General features: G+C 39.5%; 1 pseudogene; it reads left to right on the top strand.

The window, feature by feature from the left end:
• Nucleotides 1-2953: 2953 nt before the first annotated feature.
• On the top strand, nucleotides 2954-13266 carry LOC125847090 (uncharacterized; annotated as a pseudogene).
• Nucleotides 13267-13846: the final 580 nt, after the last annotated feature.

The raw sequence follows: 13846 nt of genomic DNA, 5'->3' as shown, positions 1-13846 counted from the left end.
TTTGATACTTGTGATTGAGATATTTGATGATTGTGATTGGCATACTTGATACTCATGATTGATTAACATAATACTTGTTGATTGTTGAACTGTGATGTAACATCCGACAATTTGAAATATCTATGAAGAAGCTTAGAATTGGAAATAATCATTTTTGGAAAGAATTAAAAATCTGAAATTTAGCCAAGTATGGAAAAAAAGTGAGTTTTTGGTCAATTTTGAACAGTTATAACTCCTAGATCAGAATGAGTTAGGTGAATTTCCAGTTATATCTGGAAAACTTTTGGAATGATATTTCCAACGCCGCCGAGTTTGCTCGATTCCGAGTTCGTATGAGTGAGTTATCCCCTTTGGAAGTTGGGCAGTTGGCAGCGAAGTCCGTCTGGAAACTTTAAGGGTATATTGTTCTTTTCCCTAACCATTTCTTTTGGTTATATTAAGGTTTTAGACTGATTTTAAATCAGTTTTCCCTTTTTAAAAGTGAGAGTTAGGGTTTTGGAGAGAAGAGAGAAAGAAGAGGAGAAAGAGAAGAAGAAGCAAGGACTTCGTCAAGATCGTCGTGGATATCGTCGGGGGTGATCCCTACTAGGTATGTGAGATCATAGTGTTGGGTTGGTTCTTTCCCCCACACGCCAAACTCGTTTTTAATTCCGAGAAAGATTTGTTGTGTTGTTGAATTCTTGTGGTTGTGTTGTTGAAGTTTCTTGTTGGTTTAGTACATGTTTCCGGTTGTGATTTTGAGTTGAATCTATTGTATATTAAGGGTCTTTATGATTCTAAGTGTTTGCTGCTGGAACCTTTGAGGTTGAGAGGATTTAGAGTTGGAAAGAAACAAGGGGAAAAAGTCGAATTTTTGGGGGAAAAGGGCTGGGGTGTCGCGCTAGCCAGCGCACCCCAAAAAGGGACGCTGAACTTTCCCCTTGGGCAGAGCGCCTGGCAGAACGCCCAGCAGGCCCCTCTGAAGTTTGAGGGCTGGCGCTCTGCGCCTCTTAGAGCGCCAAGGACTCCAATCCTTCCCTTTACCTTTCATTTCCCATTTTTTCATACATGTTCCTTGGTAATATACCTATGTTTTATAATTGTTTCCAATACTCTAAGGTACGTCTAAACGTCTAGAACTCATCCATAAGCATGTGATCATATACCTTGAATCCATAATCCAATTCAAGGCGAGTTAGGATCAAGTCAAGTGGGTTAGAAGTCAAGAGTCAAGTGAAATTAGAGTCAAGCTTAGAAGTTAAGTAAGTCAAAGCAAGTCTTTAAGGTTTTCCAAGAGTCTTCATTGAACGTTTTAACTTCATTTTAAGCCTAGAGTTCCAAGTTAAGTATAGAGTATCCAGTTAAGTATAGAGTTTCAAGTTGAGTAAAGAGCATAGAGTTTCAAGTTAAGCCAAGAGTAAAGAGTCAAGTTCATTTCTCAAAAGTTATTAGGGAACTAAGTATTCCCAAAGAAGTTTATAAATGTTTTCACATTTAAGATGAAAGGAAACTGAGATTTCCAAAAGAGTTTTGAGCAGTTTGAGTACCATCTCTTTTTAAGAAAAAGATGAGTTTTGCGAAAGAGTTTCTAAAACACGATTAGTATGACAATTGAGTATGCCGTCAATGTTTAAACAGTATGGTCTATAGATATACCATCAATGTTTATGCAATATGACTTTCCCGAGTCATCAATGATCATATTAAAATATGGTTTTGATATGTTCTTTTTAGAAAGAGTTTTCAAGAGCTTTTAGGCTAAGTTTTGAGCAATTCTCTCAAACTAAAAGAAAGAAGTTCGTGTTTAAAACACTTATCAGACAAAGTATTTTTGGGAGTAGTATTAAGCACCGAATTGGGGAAGTCAGTTCATAGTAACTCAACTCTCCATAAGAACTATGTAGCCAACATGGGACTTGATAGGTCATTATTTTTAGATGATCACGTAAGATTAAGCTAGTGGATCTACTAAGTAAAGTAAGGTCCTATATTACGGCAAGGTATATGATGGTCCTTGGGTAACGTGAGGTAAAACAATATATCATCACTAGGGCTCATAGTGGTGGTTGTCGGTTAAAGAATCTCCCACAAAAGTTATATTACTTTTATATAAGTAAAGTTGAGTTTGTTATCGTTTTATCCTTAACGAACTAAGTAGTTTACACTGTTTTACAACCTTTATATATTGCATGTGTCTTATTGCTTTATATTGAGTTCGGTTATTCATGAGTTGAACAGAGCCAAGGTAAGAGTTCCTTTGTACTCCTTTCTAGCTTAAGTTGTTGTTTAGCTTTCCAGCTCTCATACTCGTACATTCAATGTACTGATGTCAGTTGGCCTGCATCTTATTATGATGCAGACGAAGGTACCCAGGATCAGCATTCAGCACGCCGTTGATCCAACTGAGCACTCCAGAGTCAGTGGTGAGCCTCTTTGCATTCCGGAGGACTCGATTATTTTGTTTTTCTTTAGTTTTGTCTTATTAGGATGTTGTAGGGTCTGTCCCAAGATACATCTCAGTGTTATAGAGGCTTCATAGGCAGACAGTCAGTCAATTAGTATTGAGTCTCTCATCTATGTATATATGTAAATATTTTATTTTGAGACTCGAGTTGCCTTTTTGGGCCAGATTTTATTAGTTAAGTTGTTTTATGTCCTTGCATGGTATGGAGTTGTTCTGTTGAATTAGGTTTCCATTGAGTTAAGAAAGTCGGGCCAAGGGTTCGCTTGGGGCCAACAATGGTCTTCGAGTGCCGGCCACGCCCAGGGTGTAGGCTCGGGGCGTGACATGTAACTATCAGACTATGATTGTTAAGCCTTGTGATTTGCATATAGTAAGTTGTTAGGTTAGGCTGATTTCTATGTAGGTTGTAGTTGAGGTGGTTCAGTTGGTATGAACTTAAGGCAGTATGAATGACTTGAGTTACTGAAGGATTATGATATCACCATCGTGTATCAGTCGGGGAAGGCCAATATGGTGGCTGATACTTTGAGTAGAAGGACTTCTAGTATGGGGAGTCTTGTCACCATCAATATTGACGAGAGACCGTTGGCTAGAGATGTTCAGAGGTTAGCCAACAGTCTTTTTCAGTTGCAACTTTCTGAGGCAAGTGGTGGTTTGATTACTTTTGTATAGGCCCGGTCTTTCCTAGTTGAGTAGATCCGTGAGCGCTAGTTCAATGATGATAAGGTGTGTCTCATTCGAGACAAGGTGTTGATAGGGTAAGCTAAGGAGGTTGTATTTGATTCTGACGGTGTCTTAAGGATCGGAGACAGAATATGTGTGCCAAAGGTGGGCGAGTTTATTAGATTGGTTCTAGCGGAGGCCCACTTTTCTCAAAATTTTATCCATCAAGGAGCGACGAAGATATATCATGATCTGAGTAAACATTACTAGTGGTGTGGAAAGAAAAAGGATATTGCATATTTTGTATCTAGATGTTTTACTTGCCAACAGGTCAAGTGTGAGCACTAACAACCTAGAGGTGTATCTCAAAGGATGTATATTCCTACTGGAAAGTGGGAATAAATTACCATGGACTCTGTTGTTGGTTTGCCTAATATCGTAGGTGGTCACGACTCATTTTGGGTGGTCATTGATAGGCTGACCAAGTCCGCCTATTTCATCCCTGATCGAGTGATGTATACGATAGAGAATTTCTCAATCATATAGTGTGACTTCATTGGGTGCCTATTTCTATTGCCTCTGACCTATGCGCATTGTTCACTTCTCACTTTTGGAGGGCTTTACAATATGGTTTGGGTACTCGATTATATATGAACAACTTTTAACTCTCAGACAGATTGTTAGTTCGAGCAGACGATTCAGGTGTTAGAGAATATGCTCTGAGCTTGCGTGATTGATTTTGGTACTCGATGGGATCAACACTTGCCCTTAGTAGAGTTTATCTACAACAATAGCTATCACTCTGGTATTCAGATGGCCCCATTTGAGGCATTTCATGGCAAATGGTGTAGATCACTGATTTGTTGGTTTGATTCGATTAAGATGGACTCTTCAAATACCGACTTGTTCAGAGATGCTATGGAGCAAGTTTGTATGATTCAGGGTAGACTACTGATAGCCCAGAGTCGATAAAAGAGTTATGAAAACCATAGAGTTTAGGCCTTAGTGTTCATGGAGGGTGATCTTGTTTAGCTTCAAGTGTCACCCATAAAGGGTGTGATGAGGTCCGGGAAGAAGGGAAAACTTAGCCCTAAATTTGTTGGCCTTTTTGAGATTTTAAGTCGAGTGAGAGAGGCAGCCTCTAAGTTGACCTTACCACATAGTTTGTAAGTTGTGCATCTTGTGTTTCATGTCTCTATGTTTTAGAAGTACGTGTTGGATGAGTTCCATGTGCTTACGCTTGATTCAGTAGTGTTGGGTTCAGACTTTGTCTTTTGAGGAAGAGCCTATAACTATCTTGGATATGCAGGTCTGATTGGACCAAGGAAATTGATTTAGTGAAAGTATAGTGGAAGCACCGTTCAGTTGGTAATGCGACTAGGGAGACGGAGAATGACATGCATTGCAGATATTCCCAGCTTTTTGAGGCTTTAGATATTTCTTTTACCTTATATTCAAGAAAGAATATGGTTTTTAGTGGTGAATAATGTAATGACCCGTAAGATCATTTTTAGAATTTTCATAAAATTACCGTTTTACCCCGAGTGATTTTTGGTTGGATTTTGAATTTGGTTTTGAGTTTTGAGTAAAAAGTTATAAATTAGGGATTTTTTTTGAAAGGCTGAAGTTGATAAACAAATGGTTTTCGATGTCTTTTGGAGTTTCGAGATACTTGATACTCATGATTTATTAACTTGATACTTGTTGATCGTTGAACTGTGATGGTTGGACTATGATTGTTAAGCTTTATGAGTTGTGTTTTGTAAACTATTATGTTGGGCTATTTCCTCTGCAAGTTGTAGTTGAGGCAGTTCAGTTGGAATGAAAGAAGTACCCTATTCTATTTTAGTTTTACCTTACTTGCTTTTACACTTTTCTAGGTTCTAAGTGCGGACGTGCTTGCGCGTGTTTTCAGAGGATTTTGCCTCCACGAAGAGCAATCAGAGTTCGTCCATATATGAAGAGTGTTGAGGAACAAGAGTTACCAAATGCCCTAGAAGTGCAAACCCACGAAGAGATCAAATATGTTGATTTTCGTGAAGCTATCCGGATGTTAAGTCAAGTTGCGACCTATCATGTTGGGCAGAGAGATAATCGACACGAAGTGGTTGATACTTCAAGGATCCGTGAACTCTTAAGGATGAACCCACCAAGCTTCACATGTTCAAGTATTAGTGAGAATCCAGAGAACTTCATTGAGGAGCTTATAAGGGTATTTGATGTGATGCATGTTGCTGAGTCAGAGAGGGTGGAACTAGTTGCATACCAATTGAAGGGTGTTGCTAGAATCTGGTTCGACCAATGGAAAAAGAATAGGGCTGAAGATGCGCCAGTAGTGAGTTGGGTTGTATTTGAGAGTGCTCTCATGGGGCATTTCTTTCCTCGTGAGTTGCGTGAGGCAAAGATAAAAGAGTTTCTCACCCTTAATCCGGAGTCTATGTGTGTTCATGAGTACAGTCTGAAGTTCACACAACTTTCCCGCTATGCTCCGGAGATGGTTGCGGACATGAGGAGTAGAATGAGTTTATATGTTGCTGGGTTATCTCGTCAGTCAAGCAAGGAAGGCAATGCAACTATGCTGATAGGGGATATTGACCTAGCAAGATTTATGATCCATTTACAACAAGTTGAGGAGGATAAGCTGAAGGATAGAGAAGAGTTTAAGGATAAGAGGGAGAAGATAGTAGGGGACGAGTTCAGGCAACAAAAGAATGATGCTAATCAGTCATCCCTTCCATAGAAACAAAAGGGACCTGCTCCACCATCTGCTAGTGCACTTGCACCTGAGAACAAAGATGGGTACAATAGAAATTCCTATAGTTTCAAGGTTAGACTTGCCTATCCTCAAGGCAGTATGGTACCAAGGGGTAGTAAGGCTCCTGCATGTGCTAGGTGTGGTAGAACCCACCCAGGTAAGTATCGTGATGGCCAGACAGGTTGTTTTAAGTGTGGACAAGAGGGTCACTTCATGAAAGAGTGCCCTAAGAACAGGCAAGGTAGTGGAAATCTGAGCAATAGGGCCTAAGCTTCATCAGTTGCTCCCCCAGGATGGTACCTAGAGGAGCTACTTCTAGTACTGGCGGAGGAGCAAACCGCCTCTACGCAATCAACAGTCGCCAAGAGCAAGAGGATTCACCGGATGTTGTCACTGGTTTGATTCGAGTCTTTGACTTTGTTGTTTCTGCTTTGCTAGACCCCAAAGAGAGTTTATTTTTTTTTGTAATTCCTTATGTTGCTATGAACTTTGACGTTATACCTGAGCAACCTAGTGAGACAGTCATAGAGTGGAGTAGTAGTTCAGCAGTGCCTAAGGGTCGTTTCATTTTCGTATCTCAAGGCGAGAAAGTTAGTTTCGAAGGGTTGTATCTATCACTTAGTTCGAGTTAATGACTCTAATGTTGAGATACCTCATTTTCAGTCAGTTCCTATAGTAAGAGAGTTTCCAGAAGTTTTTCCTGATGACCTACCCGGAATTCCTCCTGAGAGAGAAATAGATTTCGGCATAGACATCATTCCAGATACTTGTCCTATCTCTTTTCTGCCATATAGAATGGCACCAGTAGAGTTGAAAAAGTTGAAAGAGCAGTTAAAGGGATCTAGTAGATAAGGGTTTTATTTGACCAGGTTGACTCGAAAATAGCAAGTTTCAACGGTTCGAAACTTGTAAGGAAAGTTTTCAGGAATGGAAAGAGAAGTTGACTACCGCCCAGTTATGATATTTGGTTCTTGAGTACATACTGGGTATCTGAATATAAAATGGATTTGAGATCAATAGTCGAGTTTAGGCGAATCGGGGTGTAATGTGATGAACTAGAGTTGGCTATTGTATTTTTTGTTTTGAAGATATGGCGTCATTGTTGTATGATGTTCATGTGGGTGTGTTCACTTATAATGAGCTTAATCTAAAACAGAGAGAGAGTGGTTAAGGTACTCAAGGATGATGACATGAGTTTTATTTATCACCCTGGTAAGGTTAATGTTGTTACTGATTCTTTAAGCAAGTTGTCTATGGGTAGCACCGCCCATATTGAAGAAGGAAAGGAAAGAGAGAATTAGCAAAAGATGTGCACAGACTGGAACGCCTGGGAGTCAGACTTATAGATTCCACAGAAGGAGAAATAAAAGTGACGAGCGGGGCCGAGTCATCATTTATGTCAGAAGTAGAAGGTGAGAAAGACCCAGACCCTATCTTGCCGAAATTACGGGAAAAATGTTCATAAGCAATAATGGCTTTTGAACAAGGGGGAGATGGTGTTGTGATGTATCAACTTGGATTGTGGGATTGGTTTCAAGGATAATTGAGATGATTACATATTGCATAGTCAAGAGGTTTGGCATTATAGCTTAGTAAGAGTAATCTCATTCGAGGACGAATGTTCCCAAGGGGGAGATATTGTAACATTCGGCAATTTGAAATATCTATGAAGAAGCTTAGAATTGGAAATAGTCATTTTTGGAAAGAATTAAAAATCTGGAATTTAGTTAAGTATGGAAAAAAAGTGAGTTTTTGGTCAATTTTGAATAGTCATAACTCCTAGATCAGAATGAGTTAGGTGAATTTCCAGTTATATCTGGAAAGCTTTTGGAATGATATTTCCAACGCCGCCAAGTTTGATCGATTCCGAGTTCGTATGAGTGAGTTATCCCCTTTGAAAGTTGGGCAGTTGGCAGCGAAGTCCGTCCGGAAATTTTAAAAGTATATTGGTCATTTCCCTAACCATTTCTTTTGGTTATATTAAGGTTTTAGACTGATTTTAAATCAGTTTTCCCTTTTTAAAAGTGAGAGTTAAGGTTTTGGAGAGAAGAGAGAAAGAAGAGGAAAAAGAGAAGAAGAAGCAATGATTTCGTCAAGATCGTCGTGGATATCGTGGGGGTGATCCCTACTAGGTATGTGAGATCATAGTGTTGGGTTGGTTCTTTCCCCCACACGCCAAACTCGTTTTTAATTCCGAGAAAGATTTGTTATGGATGTTGAATTCTTGTGGTTGTGTTGTTGAAGTTTCTTGTTGGTTTAGTACATGTTTCCGGTTGTGATTTTGAGTTGAATCTATTGTATATTAAGGGTCTTTATGATTCTAAGTGTTTGCTGTTGGAACCTTTGAGGTTGAGAGGGTTTAGAGTTGGAAAGAAACAAGGGGAAAAAGTCAGATTTTTGGGGGAAAAGGGCTGGGGTGTCGCGCCAGCCAACGCACCCCAAAAATGGACGCTGAACTTTCCCCTTGGGGCAGAGCGCCTGGAGAAACGCCCAGCAGGCCCCTCTGAAGTTTGAGGGCTGGCGCTCCACGCCTCTTAGAGCGCCAAGGATGCCAATCCTTCCCTTTACCTTTCATTTCCAATTTTCATACATGTTCCTTGGTAATATACCTATGTTTTATAATTGTTTCCAATACTCTAAGGTACATCTAAACGTCAAGAACTCATCCATAAACATGTGATCATATACCTTGAATCCATAATCCAATTCAAGGCGAGTTAGGATCAAGCCAAGTGAATTTAAAAGTCAAGTGAAGTTAGAAGTCAAGTGAAATTAGAGTCAAGCTTAGAAGTTAAGTAAGTCAAAGTAAGTCTTTAAGGTTTTCCAAGAGTCTTCATTGAACGTTTTAACTTCATTTTAAGGCTAGAGTTCCAAGTTAAGTATAAAGTATCCAGTTATATATAGAGTTTCAAGTTGAGTAAAGAGCATAGAGTTTCAAGTTAAGCCAAGAGTAAAGAGTCAAGTTCATTTCTCAAAAGTCATTAGGGAACTAAGTATTCCCAAAGAAGTTTATAAATGTTTTCACATTTAAGATAAGAGGAAACTGAGATTTCCAAAAGAGTTTTGAGCAGTTTGAGTACCATCTCTTTTTAAGAAAAAGATGAGTTTTGCGAAAGAGTTTCTAAAACATGATTAGTATGACAATTGAGTATTCCATCAATGTTTAAATAGTATGGTCTATAGATTTACCATCAATGTTTATGCAGTATGACTTTCCGGAGTCATCAATGATCATATTAAAATATGGTTTTGATATGTTACTTTTAGAAAGAGTTTTCAAGAACCTTTGGGCTTAGTTTTGAGCAATTATCTCAAACTAAAAGAAAGAAGTTTGTGTTTAAAACACATATGAGCCAAAGTATTTTTGGGAGTAGTATTAAGCACCGAATTGGGGAAGCGAGTTCATATTAACTTAACTCTCCATAAGAACCATGTAGCCAACATAGGACTTGATGGGTCATTCTTTTTAGATGATCACGTAAGATTAAGTTAGTGGATCCACTAAGTAAAGTAAGGTCCTATATAATGGCAAGGTATAGGATGGTCCTTGGGCAACGTGAGGTAAAACATTGTATCATCACTAGGTCTCATAGTGGTGGTTGTCGGTTAAAGAATCTCCCACAAAAGATATATTACTTTTATATAAGGAAAGTTGAGTTTGTTATCGTTTTATCCTTAATGAACTAAGTAGTTTACACTGTTTTACAAGCTTTATATATTGCATTTGTCTTATTGCTTTATATTGAGTTCGGTTATTCATGAGTTGAACATAGCCAAGGTAAGAGTTCCTTTGTACTCCTTTCAAGCTTAAGTTGTTGTTTAGCTTTCCAGCTCTCATACTCGTACATTCAATGTACTGATGCCAGTTGGCCTGCATCTTATTATAATGTAAACGCAGGTACCCAGGATCAGTATTCAGCACGCCGTTGATCTAGCTGAGCACTCCAGAGTCAGTGGTAAGCCTCTTTGCATTCCATAGGACTCGATTACTTTGTTTTTCTTCAGTTTTGTCTTATTAGGATGTTGCGGGTCTGTCCCAACATCCATCTCAGTGTTATACAGGCTTCATAGACAGACAGTCTGTTAGTTAGTATTGAGTCTCTCATCTATATATATATGTAAATATTCTATTTTGAGACTCGAATTGCCTTTTTGGGCCAGATTTTATTAATAAAGTTGTTTTTATGTCTTGGCATGGCATGGAGTTATTCTATTGAGTTAGGTTTCCACTGAGTTAAGAAAGTCTGGCCAAGGGTTCGCTTGGGGCCAACAATGGTCTTCGAGTGCCGGCCACGCCCAGGGTGTAGGCTCGGGGCTTGACATGTGACTATCGAACTATGATTTTTAAGCCTTGTGATTTGCATATTGTAAGTTGTTTGGTTAGGCTGATTTCTATGTAGGTTGTAGTTGAGGTGGTTCGGTTGGTATGAACTTAAGGCAGTATGAATGACTTGAGTTACTGAAGGACTATGCTATCACCATCGTGTATCAGCCGGGGAAGGCCAATATGGTGGCTGATACTTTGAGTAGAAGGACTTCTAGTATGGGAAGTCTTGTCACCATCAATATTGACGAGAGACCGTTGGCTAGAGATGTTCAGAGGTTAGTTAACAGTTTTTTTCAGTTACAACTTTCTGAGGCAAGTGGTGGTTTGATTTATTTTGTAGAGGCCCAGTCTTTCCTAGTTGAGTAGATCCGTGAGCGCTAGTTCAATGATGATAAGTTGTGTCTCATTCGAGACAAGGTGTTGAGATGGGAAGCTAAGGAGGTTGTATTTGATTTTGACGGTGTCTTAAGGATCGGAGACAAAATATGTGTGCCAAAGGTGGGCGAATTTATTAGATTGGTTCTAGCGGAGGCCCACTTTTCTCAATATTCTATCCATCAAGGAGCGACGAAGATATATCATAATTTGAGTCAACATTACTAGTGGTGTGGAATGAAAAAGGATATTGCATATTTTGTTTCTAGATGCTTTACTTGCCAACAGGTCAAGTGTGAGCACTAACAACCTAGAGGTGTATCTCAAAGGATGTATATTCCTACTGGAAAGTGGGAATAAATTACCATGGACTTTGTTGTTGGTTTGCCCACTATCGTAGGTGGTCACGACTCTTTTTGGGTTGTCATTGATAGGCTGACCAAGTCCGCCTATTTCATCCCTGATCGAGTGAAGTATACGATAGAGAATTTATCAATCATATAATTTGACTTCATGGGGTGCCTATTTCTATTGTCTCTGACCTATGCGCATTGTTCACTTCTCACTTTTGGAGGGCTTTACAATATGGTTTGGGTACTCGATTATACATGAACAACTTTGAACTCTCAGACAGATGGTTAGTTTGAGCGGACGATTCAAGTGTTAGAGAATATGCTCTGAGCTTGTGTGATTGATTTTGGTGCTCGATGGGATCAACACTTGCCCTTAGTAGAGTTTATCTACAACAATAGATATCACTCTGGTATTCAGATGGCCCCATTTGAGGCATTTCATGGCAAATGGTGTAGATCATTGATTTGTTGGTTTGATTTGATTAAGATGGACTCTTTAGATACCGACTTGTTCAGAGATGCTATGGAGCAAGTTTGTATGATTCAGGGTAGACTACTAATAGCCTAGAGTCAATAAAAGAGTTATGAAAACCATAGAGTTTGGGCCTTATTGTTCATGGATGATGATCTTGTTTAACTTCAAGTATCACCCATAAAGGGTGTGATGAGGTCCGGGAAGAATGGAAAACTTAGCCCTAAATTTGTTGGCCTTCTTGAGATTTTAAGTCGAGTGAGAGAGGCAGCCTCTAAGTTGACCTTACCACATAGTTTGAAAGTTGTGCATCTTGTGTTTCATGTCTCTATGTTTTAGAAGTACGTGTTGGATGAGTTCCACGTGTTTTCGCTTGATTCAGTAGTGTTGGATTCAGACTTGTCTTTTGAGGAAGAGCCTATAACTATCTTGGATATGCAGGTTTGATTGGACCAAGGAAATTGATTTAGTGAAAGTACAGTGGAAGCACCGTTCAATTGGTAATGCGACTAGGGAGATGGAGAATGACATGCATTGCAGATATTCCTAGCTTTTCGAGGCTTTAGATACTTCTTTTACTTTATATTCGAGAAAGAACATGGTTTTTAGTGGTGAATAATGTAATGACCCGTAAGGTCATTTTTAGAATTTTCATAAAATTACCATTTCACCCCGAGTGATTTTTGATTGGATTTTGAATTTGGTTTTGAGTTTTGAGTGAAAATTTATAAATTAGGGATTTTTTTTGAAAGGCTGAAGTTGATAAACAAATGGTTTTCAATGTCTTTTGGAGTTTCAAGATACTTGATATTCATGATTTATTAACTTGATACTTGTTGATCGTTGAACTGTGATGGTTGGACTATGATTGTTAAGCTTTATGAGTTGTGTATTGTAAACTATTAGGTTGGGCTATTTCCTCTGCAAGTTGTAGTTGAGGCAGTTCAGTTGGAATGAAAAAAGTACTCTATTCTATTTTAGTTTTACCTTACTTGCTTCTACACTTTTCTAGGTTCTAAGCGCGAACGTGCTTGCGCGTGTTTTCAGAGGATTTTGCCTCTACGAAGAGCAATCAGAGTTCGTCCAGTTATGAAGAGTGTTGAGGAATAAGAGTTACCAAATGCCCTTTAAGTGCAAACCCAAGAAGAGATCAAATATGCTGATTTTCGTGAAGCTATCCGGATGTTAAGTCAAGTTGCGACCTATCATGTTGGGCAGAGAGATAATCGACACGAAGTGGTTGATACTTCAAGGATCCGTGAACTCTTAAGGATGAACCCACCAAGCTTCACATGTTCAAGTATTAGTGAGAATCCAGAGAACTTCATTGAGGAGCTTATAAGGGTATTTGATGTGATGCATGTTGCTGAGTCAGAGAGGGTGGAACTAGTTGCATACCAATTGAAGGGTGTTGCTAGAATCTGGTTCGACCAATGGAAAAAGAATAGGGCTGAAGATGCGCCAGTAGTGAGTTGGGTTGTATTTGAGAGTGCTCTCATGGGGCATTTCTTTCCTCGTGAGTTGCGTGAGGCAAAGATAAAAGAGTTTCTCACCCTTAATCCGGAGTCTATGTGTGTTCATGAGTACAGTCTGAAGTTCACACAACTTTCCCGCTATGCTCCGGAGATGGTTGCGGACATGAGGAGTAGAATGAGTTTATATGTTGCTGGGTTATCTCGTCAGTCAAGCAAGGAAGGCAAGGAAGCTATACTGATAGGGGATATTGACCTAGCAAGATTTATGATCCATTTACAACAAGTTGAGGAGGATAAGCTGAAGGATAGAGAAGAGTTTAAGGATAAGAGGGCTAAGATAGTAGGGGACGAGTTCAGGCAGCAAAAGAATGATGATAATCAGTCATCCCTCCCACAGAAATAGAAGGGACCTGCTCCACCATCTGCTAGTGCACTTGCACCTGAGAACAAAGATGGGTAAAATAGAAATTCCTATAGTTTCAAGGTTAGACTTGCCTATCCTCAAGGCAGTATGGTACCAAGGGGTAGTAAGGCTCCTGCATGTGCTAGGTGTGGTAGAACCCACCCAGGTAAGTGTCGTGATGGCCAGACAGGTTGTTTTAAGTGTGGACAAGAGGGTCACTTCATAAAGGAGTGCCATAAGAACAAGCAAGGTAGTGGAAATCTGAGCAATAGGGCCTAAGCTTTATCAGTTGCTGCCCCAGACAGGATGGTACCTAGAGGAGCTACTTCTAGTACTGGCGCGGAGGAGCAAACTGCCTCTACGCAATCAACAGTCGCCAAGAGCAAGAGGATTCACTGGATGTTGTCACTGGTATGATTCGAGTCTTTGACTTTGCTGTTTTTGCTTTGCTAGACCCCAAAGCGAGTTTATTGTTTTTTGTAATTCCTTATGTTGCTATGAAATTTGACGTTATACCTGATCAACCTAGTGAGCCAGTCATAGAGTGAAGTAATAATTCAGCAGTGCCTAAGGGTCGTTT

Source organism: Solanum stenotomum, chromosome 12 (genome assembly GCF_019186545.1).
Source record: "Solanum stenotomum isolate F172 chromosome 12, ASM1918654v1, whole genome shotgun sequence".
NCBI classification, from domain to species: Eukaryota; Viridiplantae; Streptophyta; class Magnoliopsida; order Solanales; family Solanaceae; genus Solanum; species Solanum stenotomum.
Note: the sequence above shows the minus strand (reverse complement) of the source record. Positions and strands in the feature narration are given on the sequence as shown.